The sequence below is a fragment of the Cydia splendana genome, chromosome 1 (assembly GCF_910591565.1).
Source record: "Cydia splendana chromosome 1, ilCydSple1.2, whole genome shotgun sequence".
NCBI classification, from domain to species: Eukaryota; Metazoa; Arthropoda; class Insecta; order Lepidoptera; family Tortricidae; genus Cydia; species Cydia splendana.
The window spans coordinates 12,571,430-12,584,138 of NC_085960.1; the positions used below are offsets into that span (position 1 = coordinate 12,571,430).

The 12,709-nt window shown below is 38.4% G+C and overlaps 1 long non-coding RNA gene across 1 annotated transcript; it reads left to right on the forward strand.

The window, feature by feature from the left end:
- The first annotated feature begins 1,563 nt into the window (after positions 1 to 1,563).
- Positions 1,564 to 8,149, forward strand: LOC134796535 (uncharacterized). Its single transcript, XR_010144944.1, has 3 exons — positions 1,564 to 1,673; positions 4,795 to 4,986; positions 7,044 to 8,149. It is a non-coding gene; the product is annotated as an uncharacterized LOC134796535 (long non-coding RNA).
- The last annotated feature ends 4,560 nt before the right edge of the window (positions 8,150 to 12,709 follow it).

Consider the following 12,709-nt stretch of genomic DNA (forward strand, 5'->3'; position numbering starts at 1 on the left):
GCTGCTGTCAGTTGGCTGTCAAGTGTCAATTTTTGGTGTCAATCGTCAAGATTATTATTAGTTTCACATTAAAAATGTCAACTTATGCTTACAAATTCCTGAAATATTCAAGCTATATTCAAATAATACGTCGTAATAGCAAATAAAGTATGGCTTTGCTGAGATGCGTACGTGGCAGTACGACTCACAAGTGATTTTTAAGCGTTCATGTGAACACAAATATTGGAAACGGTAAAAAAGCGCCAACGTCGGGTTTTAAGGCAACGCTTTTTAAGCTGTCGTGCGAATGGGGCCTAAGAACCAGGAAAACCTTAGAGGATATAACCAACGGAGACGCCATGTCGCCAATTTTCGGTACAAAATAGTCTGCCGTTTTTTGCGGGGGAGGGGCACATCAAATGTATAGGTACGTCATGTCAGATAAACGTCAGTCCATACATATGGTTGACATGTGGTTGACCATTGGCCGCCTATTTTCGACAGAGGGGAACGCCTGTTAATGGCGGCTCCATTGTTAATTACTCCGAGAGGAAAACTATACTCATTTAAAACCCTGTAAAGTAGCTAACACACTATCGCACCGCACCGCGACCTTGGTGCGTCGCACTCATGAATGAGAGCGAGAAACAGATATCTTTTTCTCGCCCTCACTTACCGGTACGAAAGGTCGCGGTGCGGTGCGATAGTGTGTTACTACTTTAAATTCGCAAATTGCAGGCACCTTTCTCTGTCATTTTATTCTAATTATAGCTGATCAAGCAAATCTTATCAATAAAAAAAGGCGCAAAATTCAAATTTTCTATGGGAAGAGATCCCTTCGCGCCTATTTTTTTCAAATTTGCCGCCTTTTCTACTGACCAGATCTGCTTGACCAAGTATACATTTCATGGATCGGACAATTTGTTTCCGTCTGGAAAAAAAATATATCTCTTTCTCGCTCTTACTTATGCGTGCGACGCACCAAGGTCGCGGTGCGGTGCGATAATATGTTAGCTACTTAACCTTACCATTATCTGCTTATTTTTTGCGCATGGCAACATTATTGAATCGTAAACTTAAAAATCGTCGTCCATCCCTAGAATATCACTCTATGTGTCAAATATTTATAGTCTGTGGTGTGGAGCGAAAAGTGGGAGCCACTAATGTACAACCAAATAATGCTCAACCCAAGAATGTACAGCCCAATAATTGGCGTCCATGGTGGACGCGTATTATTGGGCTGTACATTCCTGGGTTGAGCATTCTCGGTCCGCGCAAGATTGGTCCGGGGCGATAATACGAAGCCACTCTTTTCACAGGGCAATAATGTACGACCCCATAATTCGCGTCCACTAATTTGAGTCCCTTGGCTTTCAATTATTGGGCTGCGCATTATTGGTACAGGTCGAGAAAGCCCGACCCAATAATGTACGACCCAATAATTGGAAGCCAAAAACCAGAGACATTCTTTTTTTTAAGGGAGCTGTCAAAATTAGTAGGGACGTTCTGACATTAGCTCTTGACAATTTAAAAATAATCGGTTTTTTCTAGTGCCATCTTTCAGTCACATTGACAGTATTGACACTTGTTGGTTTACAAATACAATAAATGAATTCTAATAAAAGAAACAGTAGACTCAGTAGAGATACGAGGTACTGAAAAAATATTAATTAATGGAGAAGCCGAAGTTGGAGGTAAGTGCCGCAATTCAACAACTTAAGCTAAAAAAATCTTCGTGTCCGCATGGTATTCCCTCGTGCGTATGGACTGTACAGCATGGTGCTGGCGGAGCCGCTATGGCACATATTTAACCTCTGTCTCGAGCTAGAAGTATTCCCAGAAATTTGGAAAATTACTTGTGATGACCAGTACTGAAAGGTGGATCAGGAGATAAGGCAAGAGGGTTTCGACTTTCGAGCGACACAAAGTTTGTACCCCACACTTAATTTTTTTAGACTGCATGAGAGACAGACAGCAGTAAGTATGTAGATTATGAAGGGCACAGATTGAAACCAGCAGTGATATGGCAGTTTGTTCAAAAGAATATCTTGGTTATATTTGACAACCGGTCTGGCCTAGTGGGTGCCTAGCCTAGTGACCCTGCCTGTGAAGCTGATGGTTCTGGGTTCAAATCCTGGTTAGGGAATTTATTTGTTTGATGAGACAGATATTTGTATATTGAATAATTATATTGTTGTCTGGGTGCCCACAACACAAGCCTTCTTGAGCTTACTGTGGGACTTAGTCAATTTGTGTAAAAATGTCCCAATATATTTATTTATATTGAGATTGACTGAGAAAACAAGGTGTATGCTACAAGGTGCAGGTTTCTGCAAAACATATCGGTGAGTCCATTAAGACAGCTGTTTATCAGAAAAACTGAGACTGGGTCACTGATCAATGGATCAAACACCATCAAAAACTACTACTTAAGAGCAAAAAAATTGTGTTTATAGGTTCAGCAAAACTACAAAAGGATACATACCTATGTTGGTGGATCCCCTTAGTTAGTTAGTTATACTGGGCATTTTCCGCAAGTCGACAACCATTGGCCTATTTTGCGTGAAAACGAGGTAGCACTACTCTATAGTTCGTTTTATTTAGCATTAGAAAATATAAGGTAAACAATCTTGATGTGTCTTTTAATTGAAAAACACAGTCTAAAAATAAGTTACGGCAAATATGTAACAATTATGAATCTAATATGTTCATTTATATTCTTCTGCTTTCTTACCGTTCGTCAACTGTTTCTGCATAAAATAGTTGTGATCACCCATATATCATCTAAACACTTGACTTGTTACAATTCGCTCCTTAAAAAGCGCATATTTAATCTACCGGTACCTAAAGTATCATCTGCATTTGCTAAACGTTTCGGGGACTACATAAAGGCAGCAACTTACAACGCCATTCTCAAGCATTGTGATTTAAAAGATAGCACTGCAAATGAGGCCAAAAACACTACCTATAAGCTACTTCAATCACTGAGTTACACAGAGACAGAAGCTATTTTGCAAAGTGTCACTTCACTGTAATTTTTACCTTAGACTATGTTAATTGTTAAATTTTGGTTTTAAGTATTAAATGTAAGTTTTAATGTTATTATGTGATATTATATTAATAGTATGACCTGCACACGATAACGAAACTCTGTTATACAAGTGTAATTGGTTCCCCGCGATACAGGTGTAACCTAGTGCGGGGGCCCCTGGTAACTATGTTTGTAACAGTTTTTAGAAATAAATTATTCTTATTCTTATAAGTAATAGTTATTGATTTTTAAAAAGCGTTTTTCAACTAAAAGACATGTCAAGATTGCTTACCTTCTTCCAAGTTCTTTCTAATGCAAAAAAAAACGAACTATAGCCACCCCAGCTCCTCCATGACACCTAGCAGTGTCTTCAGGTTGCTAACTGCCTCCTTCAATGTGCACGGAGTCTACCTTCTACAGTGTAGGAGAATATGCTTTACTGTTTCTTCTTCTTCCATGCACACTCTGCACATGGGGCTGTCTGTTTTACCCATATTATGTAGGTGTTTGATTAGTGCAGCGGTCGGCAACAAGCGGCCCGCGAACCTCTCACTTGCGGCCCGCGAGCCTTTCACTAGCGGCCCGCAAACCTCTCACTTGCACCCCGCGAGTCTCCTAGGCTATTTTGTATGTAATATTGACAAACGACAATGTCTGATAAAGTCATAAATATTAACAAAGTGCGGCCCGCATCAACTTCGGTAACTACTATTTGGTCCTTGGCTGCTAAAAGGTTGCCGACCGCTGGATTAGTCTGTTATGTCCTGTGATTAATCCTACTATTTTGCGTAGTTGGTGTCTGGGTGTTTTTAGTAATATTTTGGTGTAAGCTTGTAGTTTTGTTCTTTGGTCTGCCTACAGGTGTTCATTTTAGTCCAGTACTTATTGTGAAGCTGTTTGTGATGTTGGTCTAGCTGGTTTCTGAACCTTTCCTGGCCAGTTCATCCGCTGCATCGTTTCCTCTTGATCCACTATGCCCCTTTATCCATTATACTGTTACTTTGTTGCCTTCTTTGCTCACTTCAGTGAGGCCTCGATGACATTCAAGTATGAGTTCCGATGTAAGTTTGTAGCTACCTAGTGCTTGCAGTACTGATTTACTGTCTGACAGTATTACTATATTTTCTTGTTTTACTTCTCGTCTTTTTATCGCATTGCAAGCTTCTATTATTCCTACACATTCAGCTTGGAATACCGTATTGTGTTCCCAGTGTAACCCAGGGGTTTTGAGATGTATATGTTCAGGTCCTCCGAGAAGACACCACATCCGGTCCCTTCATTTGTTTTTGAGCCATTTGTGGATATTCTTAAGTTTGTTTGGTATAGTCCTTATTAAATATATATTAAAAACGGGTCACTCACGTATTTTAAGTCGAAAAACGCTCGACATGTTTCACTCCGTACCGAGGAGTGTCATCAGGAGCTTGCGTTTACGGTGACGGACCGGCGCAGACTGCGGGCCGCAGCTCTCCGCGCCCGATAACTCGGCGCAGGCGCCGGTGGCGGCAAGGGGGGCGAGAAACTACCCTCATTTAGGGCATTATTGTCAAATACGTGAGTGACCCGTTTTTAATATATTTAATATGTCTGTGTCTCACGGAAGTTTTGTTATTAAAATTGGTATAGTCCTTGTACAAAAAGAAACATAAAACATGAAAGAACACACATCATTAGTACAAAGGCGAACTTATCATGTAATTCATGTATTCGGCACCGCGATATAATACATTCGGTAAAGACACACTGAAAGAAAACGAACTTAAAGATGTTCTTCTGTTCTGCAGGAAAACAAGAAGATTCGAGGAGAATGGTGTGGCACTTAATGCCGCCGGGACAGTAACCTAGCTGCAGCTCCAACTCTAGGGAATTGGGCTGAATGAACGCAACACGTGATCGACAGCCCACCTGCTTCCTGCCGAGCGTCCCTACACTACCTCTACATGGATGCCTCGCTTATTCTGCTCTACAAAACTTCTGTAAGTAGAGAATGTACAAGTGCAAGAGTTGAAGGATTGAAAGAGCTTGTCGTCTTACCTGACAGTTTTCCACACATTTATCTTAATTAATTTAAATGATTTTAATAATTATAGTCCTTTTTAGGGTTCCGTAATCCGTACCTCAAAAGGAAAAAACGGAACCCTTATAGGATCACTCGTGCGTCTGTCTGTCCGTCTGTCACAGCCGATTTTCTCCGGAACTACTGGACCAATCAAGTTGAAATTTGGTACACATATGTAAGTTTGTGACCCAAATATGGACATGTAACGTAAACAAGTTAATTTTAAACATGGGGACCACTTTTGGGGGGTAAATGAAAAAAATAAAAAAAAAAATTTGTGACCCGTTTGTGTAATTAAATATGTGTACAAAACGCGAGAGTTTAAAGTGTTAGATTTCATTTAAAATTAGGGACAGACACATCGTTTTTACCACACGATTTTTTTTTAGCTGTCCAAAAGCTAGTTTGCAAAAATAATGGCGCGTATTTCTTTGGGAAACAATCGGTAGCAGTAGAAGAGGTGTGACTACATGCATAGATTCGATTTCAACCCACTCTTTTGCGGTTCGGCGTTAGGTCTTATGCGAGGCCTTCTGCCTTACGGCAAAGTTGATCTTCTGCCTTAAGTAATTACACTTGGGCGTGGATCCAAATCCAAGCTTTCCTCTTCGCAGCTGGGCCTACTGCCTTGCTCACACTTCGCCAATTCAATTCACTTGGTCAATTCCAAGCTCTACTTTCTTGCATATTTTATGCATGAAAACAACCTCGCTGAGAGCCTTAAATATCGAGCCCTATGCGAAGCTAGGCTGATAGAAAACTGTCCCATCCTTTCTCTGTATGAAATCCTGGATTCGGGCCTGGTTCGGACTAAAAGTAAAATTGCGTTTTTTATATCGAAAAATTTTCGCGCTCGCTTCGCTCGCCTTTTCAATAACTTTCTAAGGTATGACAAAGGTGACATTCGGATGACGACTGCAGCAACATTACTCTGTTGCAACGTTACTGCTGCAGTACTGTCAACTTCCGTGATAAAATGATGTGACTGATTTCCATACTAAAAGTAAAAATGTACAACTGTCTATCATATTGCGTTTTTATATCGAAAAATTTTCATGCTCGCTTCGCTCGCGTTTCAATCACTTTCTTAGATATGATAAAGGTGACATTCGGGTGGCGACTGCAGCAGTATTAGGTACTCTGTTGCAACATTACTGCTACGGCACTGTCAATTTTTGTGATAAAATGATGTGACTGATTTCCATTCTCAGCTGTAATGCGGCATTGAACTTCTCTCAATTTACCAAAAAAATCAATGTAATCTTGATGACCCTAGGGAGAGGGGGCACCATGGTCTAGAAATGCTTAAAGCATCAAAATATCTTAATCCGGCACTGATTGTTAAAAATTGTGTAATATACATATATATGGAACGCGAGCCCGACTCGCACTTGGCGGGTTTTTTTTCAGATTACCTCAATTACCTCTAGTATACTACTTTTGAGGTTAGAACAACCCACCAAAACATTTAATGTAAAGTGTTGCCAGGACTAGTTGCATAAAGCTTTTACACTAAAAAGTTATCAGATCCCGTAGTAGGTACCAAGACTTTTACTCTGTCATTCCTAACTTTATAAGCTCTAACAGTATAAAGCCAACATCTTGGTCAAACAGTACGGCTTGGCCGTTTCGTTGGTGTCATACTCATATGGACAATCCCGTAATGACACTTTCAGAATTTGAAAGACCTTTGTTGCTACTTTGTACAACAAGTCCACTGAGGGAGTGTTTGTAAAAACGACATATCAGTTTATATAAACTACGATAATACAAGGTCATATAAGCAGGCATTATTTTAAAACATTTAACATTTAGGTTTTCATAAAAGTTACGTACCTATTTCTAGCGCCATCTGTGTATGTAGGGCCTATATAAAATAAGCCAGGAAAGTTATGAAAGTGAATTAAAGTTTATGTTGCACTGATAAAATCATTTTAAACAAATATTCTAAATATAATTATTCTCAAATTTCAGGAGCTGATACAAGCAGCCAGAATGAGTCTCTGCTGAGTCGCCGGCGCCGGACGTGCGTCGCGCGCCTCGGGCGTCTGACGTCTTCGTGTCAGTCGCCAATTGCAGGAGAAGATACGAATAGTTAGGTATAAAAGCTACTTTAGTCAACCTCGCCTCAGTACTGTTTGTATTGACTGAAATACAAGTAGCATATATGAGACGTTCGGACGTATCCGTGAAAATACGAAGGTAAAGGAAATTGCACTACATTTTTAGAACCTATTCACCTGTCAGTAAAATATTGAAAAGGAATGTTCATGAGTGTTATAATTTTCTTTCCTCCAACAGCTTCACATGGAGCAAATGTAAACCTTTTATGTTAATAATATCAGTAATGTCAAGGTACAACGCTCTTTAGATCATATTGCCATTCCTTTTACTCGAGCGGCCTGTGGGTTAACTATACGAAGCGAGCCTACAATGCATTAAAAGTGCAGTATAACAATGCATTCAGAATGCTGTTGGGCTTACCTCGTAGATGTAGTGCATCTGGCATGTTTTGCGAAGCTAGAAGTTTTCTGGCAATCATGCGCAAGAAAATAGTATCTCTGCTAGGTCGAGTTAGAAGCAGTCCCAAACATACATGTTCGAAAAGTAGAACTCCCTTAGATCGTGTTTCAATTTATCGCCTCTCGTTGGCAATTAAGGTGGTTCGCTTTCCATACAAAAAACAATTAATTACCTAATAGTGTGTAATTACTTAATATAACGCAATTGTTTTTTGTATGGAAAGCGAACCACCTTAACTATTCGCACAACGTTTTGTAGTTGCAGTAAGTACTTACATATGGCCGGTAAAATTTTCGAAATAGGTATGTATTTACGTACAGTGCTAATTGCCGCACATAGAATAATTAAAGTTTGATCAATCGGAATATGTTCATAAGTCACTTATTACATTTCGATTTATAAGTCTGTATTTTCCAGCTTTAGATGTGCATGACTGCATATGCACATCTAAAGCTGAAAAATGCTTTCATGAATACGTTTATAATTATGGCTAAATTATGTGAATAGGGACAAATGTATCATTTTCAACCAAAGGGGTACTTATTATCTGTTGTCAATAAGGCGCTATTTCCATAAAGCTTCAAAATGTAAACCTTTTATGTTAATAATATCAGTAATGTCAAGGTACAACGCTCTTTAGATCATATTGCCATTCCTTTTACTCGAGCGGCCTGTGGGTTAACTATACGAAGCGAGCCTACAATGCATTAAAAGTGCAGTATAACAATGCATTCAGAATGCTGTTGGGCTTACCTCGTAGATGTAGTGCATCTGGCATGTTTTGCGAAGCTAGAAGTTTTCCCAGTTGTCCCAAACATACATGTTCGAAAAGTAGAACTCCCTTAGATCGTGTTTCAATTTATCGCCTCTCGTTGGCAATTAAGGTGGTTCGCTTTCCATACAAAAAACAATTAATTACCTAATAGTGTGTAATTACTTAATATAACGCAATTGTTTTTTGTATGGAAAGCGAACCACCTTAACTATTCGCACAACGTTTTGTAGTTGCAGTAAGTACTTACATATGGCCGGTAAAATTTTCGAAATAGATATGTATTTACGTACAGTGCTAATTGCCGCACATAGAATAATTAAAGTTTGATCAATCGGAATATGTTCATAAGTCACTTATTACATTTCGATTTATAAGTCTGTATTTTCCAGCTTTAGATGTGCATGACTGCATATGCACATCTAAAGCTGAAAAATGCTTTCATGAATACGTTTATAATTATGGCTAAATTATGTGAATAGGGACAAATGTATCATTTTCAACCAAAGGGGTACTTATTATCTGTTGTCAATAAGGCGCTATTTCCATAAAGCTTCAATTTGAAATCAGCCTCGTCGACAACCGACAATGTTAACCTTTTGGTTGAAAACGTCACAAATTATGGCGATAGAGAATACAATGTTCTGTTGCCAGAGTGCAGCACTAGTAAAACCCGTAAACGAGTGAATTGCAAAAAAGTGTAGGTAACACAATGGAATATTCACAAAAATATGCAAGAATGTAACACAAAATGAAGAAAATGTATGTGTTTTTTTTGTGTTACGTCACACAAAGGAAGCCAAAATCGACGCCGCAATATTTTTCACGACGTGTAGAATAAAAGTGGCGTCGAATTCAGGAATCCGCAAATACCATACCGATAGCCAAGTAATTTATCTATAGAACAATGTTAAAACAGTAGTAGAAACGGTTAGCTTTGCAAACTTTTAGTAGATTGGTTTGGTTTTGGTAGATCTCTCGGTTTGGCATGCTTGATGCTCTTCACATCACCACAGACGGAGGTCGACAGTTCGAATCTGTCTTGTTCAACCAATTGATGGAGGCACATGCACGCATACGAACCACATATTACACTACCATCCTGGAGCTAATTGGATTATTTGCATTTACTATTATAGTATATACCTATGCCTTATTTTTACGCCTAAGACCCTATAAGCTTTTAACAAAAACCATTATTTCTTTTATACCTACGGGCGGTTTAGCTCCCGTACCTACCTCTATTATACCTAGCCACGTGCTAAAGCAACAATGTCCTTTAAATCCGTATCCTGTATCGTGATAGTATTAAGATTCAACTCGTCTACATTGAGGTGGTCGATCGTCTTAAATACATTACCAAAACATGTTAACTCGTATGAGCTGTTACATAGATTTGAACCTTAATACTATCATGATAATTTTTTATTCATATTTTTAAATAATTTGTTAAGCATATTTACACTTGCAAATATAATTTGCAGCATTCTAATATTATGCTATGGTAAACATATAACATGTTATATATTCGCGATTCATGTCAACAGCCCTATTGTCAGGCCCGCAGTAATAGTTATTTGTTTTACAAGGAGGCAAAGTTGTTGTTCAATCGCTCGTGCTAATATTGATACCCGAGCAAGCGAAAGATTCCAAAATTGAACCACGAGCGTAGCGAGTGGTTCGAAAAATGGAATCTTGAGCGTTGCGAGGGTTTCAAAGCACGAGGGTTAAACAAAATTTGCCCCCGAGTGAAACACAAAATTTTTCACCACACCAACCCGAAGCAAATATTAAATGTCAAATATCAAAGAAAATCAAATCCAAATGAATGTTATTAAATATTTATCATCCAAAATCATCATTTAAAAGTCAATTCTACCAGCAAACATAAGAAAACAACTCAAAATTTACATTTGATTACTTTGCCTCACATGTGAATAAAATGCAACTTTGTTATCAGTTTTTGAAGTGCAAAGTAAGCCTTTCCGAGCTGGTGTGGTGAAAAATATAATGTTCTAGTGCTGAAACGTATCACTATCACTGTTTAGTTAGAACAACATGAACCTCATAGAACCCTCTTTCAAGTGCTATTGAAAGAGGCGGCTGTACAGGGCCTGGGGCCTAGGGCGGCGAATAGTTATTTACGATACAAGTGCGGAAAAGAGGAAATTCGAACGAGTGGCGATAAATTAAAACACGACCGAAGGGAGTGTTTTAAATCCACACGATTTGCAAATTACCTATTCGCACATGTATCGTACAACGTTTTACAGTACATGGCCCTTTAAACTTTTGACATACGCACGAAAAGTGCTATTTTACGCACTAGTGCGGGAAAATAGGACCATATGTACTTTAAATGATATTTTTATTATTAATTTGTATAAATATATGAATGTCATTAGTCATTGCCTACATTAAATGTACTTAATCTATGCTTCCATAAATATATTTACTATCATTATCAATATATTACAAGACGTTGCACATATGTCGTTGTTTCACTTATATGCACACCAATATAGCCTAATATAACTGGAAAGCCTGGCAGGCTAATCTTTTAACACGTTGGCTGCCATGACATTGAACATCACCGTTGGGATCACGTAATCTTCTCTGTGTGCCCATGAGCATCACCAGTGGAATCGAAAGCTCGTTACCTCTTTATTGACCTCAGTAATATAGTGATGCTGGGATCACTAAATTTGTAAGGGGCGTGGGAGATACACTTTAGGTGAAGGATGGTGGGCAGCCAATGTGTTTAATACTTCGTTTATTTTTGGTAGGCTTAATTTTGCTGCCCTTTTTAGTAGTTTCGGTCGGACACTACACAAAACCCATTGCGGTCCGGTCCAGGCGCCATAGTGACGATGACGAGCTTTTCATAAAAACTGAAATCTCTAAACTACTCGAAGACGGTATCATCGAACACAGTGTATTTCCCTGGCGGGCACAAGTTCTAATTGCCGGTGGAGGTCTACATAAGAAGAGGATGGTAATCGATTATTCTCAAACGATTATCAAATAGGGTATAGTTAGACCGTAAAAAGTCTGCAGCGATTTTGATAGCCCACGCAGTGCAAGTGTCATTTAAAACGTCAATCTTCTATGAAATTATGACTTATACATAACACTTACACTGCGTGGGCTATCAAATCCGCTGCAGACTTTTATTGGTGGGACTATAATTGCGTCAGTTTATCGTCCGGTGTCAGTTTCCGTCCACTTGACGGATTAGTAAATAATAAATTTCATTTATTTATAATTTGCTACTTGCGAAATATATTTTTATGTAGATAGATAAATTGTTTAGGTATTAAGGATCAAAGAATATAATACTCACTATTTATTTATTTATTTATATTCAAATTTCGTCAAATGGACGGAAACTGACACCGGACGAAAACTAGCACAATGACCCTATACTGAATTGGATGCATTCCCATTGCCAAAAATAGAAACAATTGTCGCAAAAGCAGCACAATACAATTATTTCAGTCAAATTGCTTATCACCATTCAAGTATACAGGATGTCCAGTAATTAATGGACAACCTTCTAACCATCGGCCCTGTCGATTACAATACAAAAAATTACATTGTACTCTAACATTTTCAAGAAGTCTGGTCGCTTGTGGTGAAAAAAAAATGTATGGAGAACAGAGTGCCCAACTTTCTTAAAAATAGTTTATCTAATACTGATTCTAAAATGGTATCACACATGCTATTTACATTTCTACAAACAAAAATATGGCCTAGATGGTGATTAAAGTGAAGTATGGTGCTAACTAATAAAAAAGACATAAAAGTGTGATTATCTCGAAAACCACGAAACTTTTACTAGACCTATAAGTGCATTTTCTGGACCAGCCTAAGGTGCCCTGCCGATGGTTGGAAGGTTGTCCATTAATTACTGGACACCCTGTATGTATAAGTACCTATTCTACAAAAAGAACGAATATACACCGCGTTTGAAGCAAACGGTAAATTATATGGTACCATGTACCATGGTATATCAGTTCGGGGTCACCAACGGTGTAGCGGCTTTCCAGCCAGAGCTGGGCACCGTTAATCAAAAAGTTAACTTCGTTAATCGTTAATCCGTTAAATAAAAAGTTAACTTCGTTAAACGTTAAAACGTTACTTTTCAAAAGTTTTAACGGAAGTTAAAGTTAATCGTTAATCGTTAACTCGAAATCGTAAATATACGCAATAGGAAATAAAACTAGGAGAAATAATCATAAATTTTGATTTTTATTAAAGACTAATCTACTAATTAATAATAGCATAGCCAATAAAAATATCATTCGCTAGCATCTGCCATAAGGTGCATGTTCCCCTTCATGAA